We start from the raw sequence: 9,935 nt of genomic DNA, 5'->3' as shown, positions 1-9,935 counted from the left end.
AAAATAAGAAAACAAAGGAAACCATTAATTGGAAAATAAACTCGTCCCTGATTTTGCGGTGATAGGCAGTGTGTGTTTATGAGATAAGACGAGTAACTGAAGGCTAGATATAATTCCTACATTCTAATCTAGAGATTTCAACTTTCCCTACACCAACTTTTGGTCAAAGACGCAGCAGAGGATCTGCTGGGAACAAGATTACGTGAAATTACGCCGTCCAGATGGCGTGGCAGCCGACGAGCCCTTCGGTGTCCCTCGTTCCAGCACTGGATGCAATGCGCTTCAGCAGAGAGCAACACCGGAGCGCAGAGTCGGAGGTCTGGATGTCACCGACTTGGGTCTCACTTCATCCAGTTCAGGGCAGCAGTTGGAGGCGTCGTTGCAAGAGTCGGGTGATAGAACAACAGAGTTGGTCTCAAGGCTTGGTTGGTGTGGGGGGGATCCAGTCCTTACTTACTGACTCGCTTAAAATATTTGCAAATGCCATCTGTGGCATTCCAATGAGAAGTACAAAGCTATAATGTACTCGAGAAATCAGGTTGCGAAGTTACTAAATGAATCAAAAACAAAAACATTGGTGCCATAAAAATAAAACAACAGGCTCGCGGTGCGCATTACTGATCAGAAAGTTTTTCAGCTGGTAAAAAATAAAAAATAAAAAGAGAACGAAAGAAAACATGAAGACAAGATGTAGAGGTTGATATAAGGTGGAAAAAGCTCCTTCAGAGCAGTCGGCATTCTGTATCAGAAAAGATGAGGGCGTGTCGCTCAGGGCAGCCCTTTGACATTGCGTCTTCTCTCATCAGGCATAAAGTAGTTAATTAATGCAATAATTAATAATCCTTACTTTATAAAACTGTCCAATTTGGTAGTTTACGCTGGATAATCACAACTCCCATCACTGTCAATCCTTGGACTTGAAACAATATATACTGTATATGAACCTTGAACAGTGTTATCAAGAAAAACATGAAATTATAATAAAACAAACATCGCTTATACACCATAACATGATATTTGTGATAAATCCACACAAACATTGATTATTGACTACGTGATATAACAAATTCATACCCGTATCAATAATTACAGAAAGCATATCAACATACTTAACATACACTTAATTTTGTACAACACTGACACAATTTTATCAATTAACAGGAGTGGGAAAAGGGCCTTTTATCCTGCCACGTGATGGCGGGATAAGAGGCCACTACATAAAAACTCCATCTAATATTGTAGAGTCTTCGGACTTTCGATCGGATTTATATCGATTCATGGGTGATATCATTCCTAACAGTTGTATTGTAAAACATGCAATGCATTGTGGAAATGTCCTTAAAGGAATGTTATTCAAGATTCTATGACTTCACTCAGTGAGACTGTAGATAAGAGGAAAGAAATAGAGAGGGGGTGAGATAGAGGGAGGGGGAGACTGTGTTCTGACTGTGTGTGTGTGTGTGTGTATTGGAGCAAAGTAAAGGGGAAGAGTCTACACAGGGAGAAGTGAGAAGTTACCTTTGCCTTAATTTAACATTGCATCTCTTGGGGGAAGGATGTGTATCTGATGTTCACGCACAGATTTGAAGCCTCTTTCTTGATCCTGCCCTGGAGTTAACCTGATATGACCCGAAAAGTTTGGGAGAGTTTTACAACTGAATGACCCCTTGTGGGTCATTAAAAGGTCTCCTATCTTGTGAGGATCCTCTTATCAGGTTTTGTCAGGATGTGGGGGAGTGTCTTTCTGGCAGTTTAACAATGTAGGCTTAAAACAAAAAAAAAATGTCCATGGTCCTGTTTTTAACTCAAAAATCTGGTGTCGGGGCCCACGTTATAAACACTGTTCCTCCTGGTGTCCTCTGTTCTGTCCAAGTACAGGGTTCTGGACACTTCGGTCAGGCCAAAAAAATATAGTCCAGTTTATGGAGACTTATGGAGGCTTTATATTCGGGTTAAAAACCTAAAGTCTTCAGTCCTAACACCTACCCTTACCTTAACTGTTATCTCTGCTACCTAACCCTTACCTTAAACTATAGCTTGAAAAAGGTGTTCTACTGTGTGGTTCACAAGCGACATTGAACAGTTCTACAGACCCACTGTGGTTTCTGTGTGGTACCATTTATGCCATATGAATGGATCATGTGTCCTGCCCTTTAACCCTAATCGGGTGTAAAATTATATTGTTTCCACATCGATTGATAAAGAAAAGCATGAAGGTCTCCTTCCATTATTGCCTTACTAAGATCAAACTCATAGAATTATAGAAGAGAGATGAGAGAAAGAACTGAAAACACTGGGAGTAAAACTGCAACTAGTCAAAGGGCCAACAACACAGAACTAACACTACTCAATGTGATCAAACTATGAACCAAAGTCTACTCTCGGGAGGGGAAGGCTTGGAGTGGCATGAACTTGACTATTGAGCACATATTCAGCACAGACTAACATACAAAATGGGATTTAAAAGGTCCTCTTGTGCTGCAATTATCACAAAAACGTTTTAGTTTTTTTTCTAAATAATTGTATTTTCTCTCGCAGGGAAGAGAATAGTAATTTCATATAATATCATAATTTCATAATGCTTTAATATTTCTTTGACCCCGATCCTTTCCCAGAGACTTTTAAAAAAAGCAGTGTCAATTAAAATAAAATTAAAAAACAATTACATGAAAATAAAACAGAAAATAAAAAGTCTTACTTGCAAGAGTAAAAAAGAAAGATAAGGAAATCCCTGTCAATCTCACCAGGAAGCCAGCAAATATTTTTTTCTTTTTTCTTTTTTTAAAACGTTTAATTGTATTTTATTATTAAAGTGTTTTTTAGGGTATATTACCAACATTTGACAGCTGTTTCCAGACTTGATAGGCATTACTGTTTTTTTACCTAATTAATATTTCATAACTGGATTACGAAAGAGAATAATCTTATTTTTGTAATTTATTTAGAAAAATATTTTTCTTTTTTAACAGATATGTTTTAGCAACCCTGTGTTTCAACAGGATTTTATAATATTAATTAACATGAAGTTTTAACTATTTTTTAAAGCAAATGAGCTTAAATTGAATTTTTTTGTTGTTATGGTTATTACTGTAATTGTTGTTTTTCTTTTAATTTTCCTTGTTTATTCAGGATAATATTAAACATCTTCAGTGAATTTTTTGTCTACTTACAGGAAATTGAAGAATAATTCACTGGCAAAGCACAACATTTAATATAATATTGCAGAGATATCATGTATTTGCAAGAATAAAAATTCTGTTTTTTCTACAGTTTTATCAATGTTTTTTGTCCCATAGTTTTTTCCTGTTATTTTATATTCAACTTTTTTGTTGAGAATCATAATTAATGAAATTGTATAATTAATTAAATCAATCAATCAGTTTAATAAACTCACCTACTAATCTTTGATCCTCATTGCAGAAACTCGTCTCAAATCCCTTGCTGTGTCCTCGTCAAGAATAAATGTTGTAAACTCTGCCCTAATCTGCTGTTCCACGTCTCTTCTGATTCCGATTCTCTTCATCATACTTATGTGAGCAAACAACCAGATCCCTCGCCCCTGCCTCTTTTACACACTAAGAATACTCTGAAATACCTTCAGGAGATTGCACACAAGAGGAAACAGGAGCGATGGACAGGTACTTGTGATGCGAGACTCACAAATTATTTGTAAGTAGCGACTCAGGAGTCTGGAGTCACATGAGCGGCAGACAGGCATTCACTGAGTGTCGAGTCTTGATTTGTGAGCAAAAAGACCAGTGAGGCACGACTCATGCATACTGTACGTCTCGAGCAACACAGCCAAACCTCCAGCCAAGTTTCGATTCAGTGAGTGAGCGAGTGAGGAGAGAGAGCAAGAGAAAGTGATTCTTTGGCTCTCGAGTCCTCGCAGTTTATTTGATGTGGAAAAGATGTGGAGGTATTCAGCATAATTCCTATTGAATATAACTGAATTTTACACTTTGCATTGCACCAAAGTACATAACTGAATGTCAGAAATAAATGTCGGAAAATCTAATTAACCTGAGTCGCTCGTCATGAACAGAGTCCAAAGTCTGAAGAGGAGCCGAATATTTCATCACCAACGATGCTACATCAGTTGTTAAAGTCTGGATAATGTTGGATGTGATCTGCCAGGAAAATACCATGACAATCTATACTGTGAACTGTTCTGTTACCCACAGCTCAGCAAATGTAAGAATAGGAGAGAAAAAGGCCGAAGGTGAAGGTAAGAGAAGCTAATTTACCAACAAACAGCTTGGCAGCTGGTGAACCCCTCTCTTACTGATAGTACACACACATACACATAAATACAAACAAACACACACACACACACGCAGACACACACAAATGTGCCATATCATCAATTAAGTCTACGCTGAGTCCCAATCCCCAATGCGCGGTCGCTAATAATATACAATAAGATGACGGCCGTCTGGGATGGGACCATTAGCATAGCCTCTGATTATACCTGCCTCAGTGGCATTAGCATTAGCTAATGGGGGCCGGTTCCGCACAGCAAATGCTGCAGTGGGCAGATAAGGACATGAGAGGCAGAAAGGTTTCCTCGGCCCCTCGCCCTTCCTCATGTTACCAATGTGTTTATAAATACATATGTGACCAACCGCAGCAAAACTCGCTATCTCGCGCATTTCTTAAATCGCCAGGAGTAGCAAACAAAGTTGCAGAAACCTCTTTTGAAGAAAAATTTGATCTTTTTAGATTTGTCTTCCTTTGTATTTTTTGTATCTCTCAACGTATTTTCAAAACCGAGTTTGATTTAGAAATAGTAGAAAATGTTAAATTTTCTAGTTAAATATTCCCGTAGATTACATGGGGAAACAGTTGAATAACGCAGATCGAACATTTCCTTTAAAGCGACCATCCAGGTGAATTCCTTCAAATTCCATGTGACACATCAAGTGACAAGTCATAATGTCAAACTGTTTTGATTGAGATCAACCTTAGAATCGTACTACTTTTACACACACAGCGAGACATCATTGTGGAGGGGTCGTATACTAATGTATACCACGGAAGAAGTCATGCTGATGTCACTTCTGTAAACAAGCCAAGGATCCGGTTGCACTTGTCTATTAAAACTTTCGTCACCGTGTTTATATGGATTACGAGAAGTGGGTGGCGGAAGATCTAAATAATATCTCGGACCTTGATCTGACCAGTGCGATGGATCCAAGTCAGTGTAAGCAGCGCGTACTGGATATCATTTTTTGCAATGATAGTCAGTTCTCCGTCAGTGACGCAGAGAACGACAGCGATGCTGAAACTGATACTGGCGTTATCCCGAACTTGGAGATAGCGGATATCTACCTGAATGTTACAATGAAACAGAATATTTTCAAGAAACACCGGATGAGACCGACGACACGCCTGTTGTTGTTACAACGGAAGAAGTTGATGACGTGACAAAGTCTGTTGAGGTTGGTGATGCAGATTATGAACAAGTAGTGATGCAAAAGATTCTCAAGTTTACCTGCAAATGCAGCCAGGGGCGAAAAGAAAATGAAAGGCCCCAAACAGGCCTCTGAGAGCCTGTTTGGGGCCTCTTTTCATTTTCTTTCCTCTGAATGTGACGATGAAACTGAATATTTTCAAGAACCACCGGAAGAGACTGATGACGTGCCTGTTGTTGTTACAACAGAAGAAGTTGATGACGTTACGTGACATTGAGGTTGGTGATGCAGATTATGAACAAATAGCAATACACATGATTCTCAAGATTATCTGCAAATGCAGCCAGGGGTGAAACGAAAATGAAAAGAGGCAGCCCCAAACAGGCTCTCAAAGTGTAGCTGGGGTAGGGTTGGGGTTAGCCCACATAATAACTCTAAGAACCTTGAAGATATTTGTCGTACGTACATTTGTATATTAAATGACACACTGAGGCTGACATACAGAGACTCCATTACATACTCCACTACATTTTGTTGTGTTGTCCGCACTTTTAAACTCCTAAATAATTCCACTTTTATAAAACATGTATAATCTTACTGTTACATAAAAGCCTTTTTAAAAACAAATGATATGTCAATGACACTGTTCAACATCCCTCAAAGCCCAAGAACAATGCAGAGATTGCCCCATGCAGGGTGTCAATTCCCCATTTAGCAGTCCTCCAACCATTTGCATTCTGGGAGCTGCTATATAAAGCCAAATGTGGGGAAAACCTTTAATGTGATTATCTCAGAATCACAGCTTGCCACACCCTTGTCATGAACAAGTCATGGCTTTAAAAAAATGTGCTTAATTTGCACAAGTGACACCTTGTTTTGAAGCTCTGATTCTTCACTTCCAAATGATGCAAACAAAAAAAGTCAAGAGCCACCAAATGTACCTAAAGTCTGCGGTGGGTCACATATACGCACATACATATTGTGGTGTGGGGATGGTTTGAGCAGCCATACCTGGCCTGGATCTAGGTGATTGGGATCAGTGTGGCTGCATACCTGTTGTTCGTTGGGTGGTCGAATGAGCAGCAGGTAAAACCCCCATCCCCACACATACTGAAGAGAGGAGCCCGTGTCATGACATGCTCTATCTGCTCCTGGGATAATTCCAGCTGGCCCACTCTCTACAATAAACTGGTGTTTACAACCTCCATCTTCTCTAATCACTTCCGTCTTCTCGCGAGATCACAGCATGCTCCCGTCCCCCCGCCGACCAGTGTGTTGTCAATGGCATTGTCACCAACTTCGGCGATGCACTGTTCTTAATATTTTCACCTTGTCTGAACATACGCTATTCAGCGAAACCGGGTACAACATTGGAGTTCTTGCAGTGGAAAGAATCCAGTCAGTACAATTTTATTGTACAGATGGTACTGTTTTCAACAGACCCCTTCCCTGTCATCATGGAAGTATCGGCACCTCTAAATGAGTCTGTAGTCTGTAGACAGTCTGTAGGTTTATTTCGCACAAATATTTTAAAAATTATTTGTTTTCTGGAAGGAAAAAAAACATTCCGAAAAATGACGAGTCCGATCCAAACCGTGGAGCTCGGCTGCAAAGACAGCAAACTAAAACACGTCCAGTCTCTATGGAGACAGGTAATTATATTCTCACATTAATTTTTTTTTCTTCTTAAAAATGCCACTCAGACCCCTAGACGTGTCTTTACAGTTAGGAGTGTGGTGCTGGGACATCGGGCACAAGAGCTTAGCTTGCCCGCCAGCTGTACAGCATCGCACAGCCGGAGGGAGCGAGTGGAGTGGGAGAGGTAGAACAGGTGGAGAATGTTCATTCTCCAGAGGGAGAGAGTGTAGGAAGGGTTGGCAATGATAAAACTGATTTAATAACAATGGGTTTGGGTTATTGTGTCCGGGATTTTTATTCGCACTGCACTGGAACTCTAAAGTGAAATGATCGTTTTAAGAAACTGGCCCGTTTCTGATTGCTCACATGATCACCCACTCAACTCTTTTTAGCCACCTGTCCCAGAATGCAAATGTCTGGGAGGACTAATAAATCCTCCTTGCAGGACCAACAATCCCACATGGCCACTGAACACACTGTCAAGTGGCCAACTGAAACATTTCCTGCTGAATGGGTCACTGCTCTTGGGCAGAGAATTTGAACAATGATATTCTGGATCTTTGTCGAAAAAAAGCACTAAAAGTTGTATTTAAAGTAAAACATCTCCAGTACAGGTCTGAAAAAGTTAGGAAGTAAAAAATGTTTGGCTACAATGTAGTATACATACACACATTGCATGTGTGTAGGACACAAATAAAGGAATTACACTCCATTATAGTATGTGTGTTTAGCTTTGCTTCTTTCTAACTTTCGGGCCAGGCATGTAATGAGTTGGCATTATCACAGAAATAATATTGATTCACATTGTGATTGTTCACCATGTTCACATCACATTGTGTGTTTTGAATTGTGAATCTGGGTCACTAACCTCAAGAGACTTCATCATGTCATCAACTTCTGTTGTAACATCAGGTTCAGATAAAGTGCTGGGTTAGCATATGGTTGGTCACATATTACCTGCTCTGGAAAAATGTTATTAAGTAGTATATAAGGAAGCAAATAAAAAAGTATGTTTTCTCTCATTCTCATTTACATCACACATGTGCCTACTAGAACTCTCTTCCTCCCTTATGCCCACAACAAATACTGTTGCACCCATTGATCACACCAGCTCCCCCTTGTGGAATGATCACACTGCTGTTCAACCTCTTCCTATTCATGTCAAATACTGCAAATCTTTGTCTGTTAAAATTAGTTGGAGGTACTGTTGAAGAAATTCTCCCTGCGTGGTCGGTAAGGTTTATCTGCCCGCTACAGGAAAAAAAACCTGAGAGTATTAAAGATATTTGTTCTGCAGAATATAAATTATATAATATAATTTAGGGAAGAGGAAAGGCAGGCAATAGGTAGGAATGAAAGGTTACCAGATGACTGGGAAACAACTGCAGAAGTGGTGACGGAGATGGCCAAGAAGGTACTCGGTGTATCATGTGCAAAGAGCAAGGAAGACAAGGGCTCTTGGTGGTGGAATGAGGAAGTACAGGAGAGCATAGAGCAGAAGAGGTTGGCGAAGAAGAAATGGGATAGTCAGAGAGATGAAGAAAGTAGACAGCAGTACAAGCTGATGCAGCGCAAGGTGAAGAGAGAAGTGGAAAAGCCAAAGGAAAAGGCATGCGTCGAGTTGTATGAGAGGATAGACAGTAACGAAGGAGTAAAGGACTTGTACTTATTGGCAAGCCAAAGGGACCAAGCTAGGAAGGATGTACAGCAGGTTAGAGTGATGAAGAATAATGATGGGAATGTTCTGATTAGTGAGGAGAGTGTGTTGAGAGGGTAGAAGGAGTACTTTGTGGAGTTGATGAATGAAAAAAATGAGAGGGAGAGAAGAGTGGATGATGTGGGGGTAGTGTCGCAAATTAGCAAGGTTGATGTGAGAATAGCATTAAAGAAGATGAAGAGTGGAAAGGCAGTTGGCCCAGATGACATACCTATGGAAGCATGGAAATGTTTAGTAGTAACTACAGGGGAATAAAGTTGATCAGCCACATGAAGCTATGGGAAAGGTTAGTGGAGGCTAGGTTAAGAGGAGAGGTGGGGATCAGTGAGCAGCAGTATGGTTTCATGCCAGGAAAGAGTACTACAGATGCAATTTTTGCTTTAAGAATGTTGATGGAAAAGTACAGGGAAGGCCAGAGGAAGTTGCACGGCGTCTTTGTGGATTTAGAGAAGGTATATGATAGGAGGCCGAGAAAGGAAGTGTGGTATTGCATGAGGAAGTCAGGGGTGGCAGACAAGTACGTAAGAGTGGTACAGAATATGTATGAGGGCAGTCAGACAGTAGCAAGATGTGCAGTAGGCGTGACAAAGGCAAAGTGGAGGTGGGATTGCATCAAGGATCAGCTCTGAGCCCTTTCTTGTTTGCAATGGTGATGGACAGCTTAACGGATGAAATCAGGCAGGAGTCTCCACGGACTATGATGTTCGTGGATGACATTGTGATCTGTAGTGAGAGTAGGGAGCAGGTTGAGGAGAGCCTGGAGAAGTGGAGGCATGCATTAGAGAGAAGAGGAATGAAAGTCAGCAGGAGTAAGACAGTATACATGTTCCTGAATGGGAGGGAGGGCGACGAAATGCTGAGAATGCAATGAGTGGAGGTGGAGAAGGCGGATGAGTTCAAGTACTTGGGGTCGACCATACAAAGCAGCAGAGAGTGTGGGAGAGAGTTGAAGAAAAGAGTACATGCAGGGTGGAGTGGGCGGAGAAGAGTGTCAGGAGTGATCTGTGAGAGAAGGGTTCCAGCAAGAGTGAAGTGGAAGGTCTACAGGATGGCAGTGAGACCAGCTATGTTGTACTGTGGCTATGGCTGTGGCATGGACAAAAGGGCAGGTGGCTGAACTGGAGGTGGCAGAGTTGAGGATGTTGAGATTTTCATTGCGAGTGACA

This window comes from Zeus faber (assembly GCF_960531495.2).
Source record: "Zeus faber genome assembly, chromosome: 16".
NCBI classification, from domain to species: domain Eukaryota; kingdom Metazoa; phylum Chordata; class Actinopteri; order Zeiformes; family Zeidae; genus Zeus; species Zeus faber.
This window is presented reverse-complemented; position numbering follows the sequence as displayed.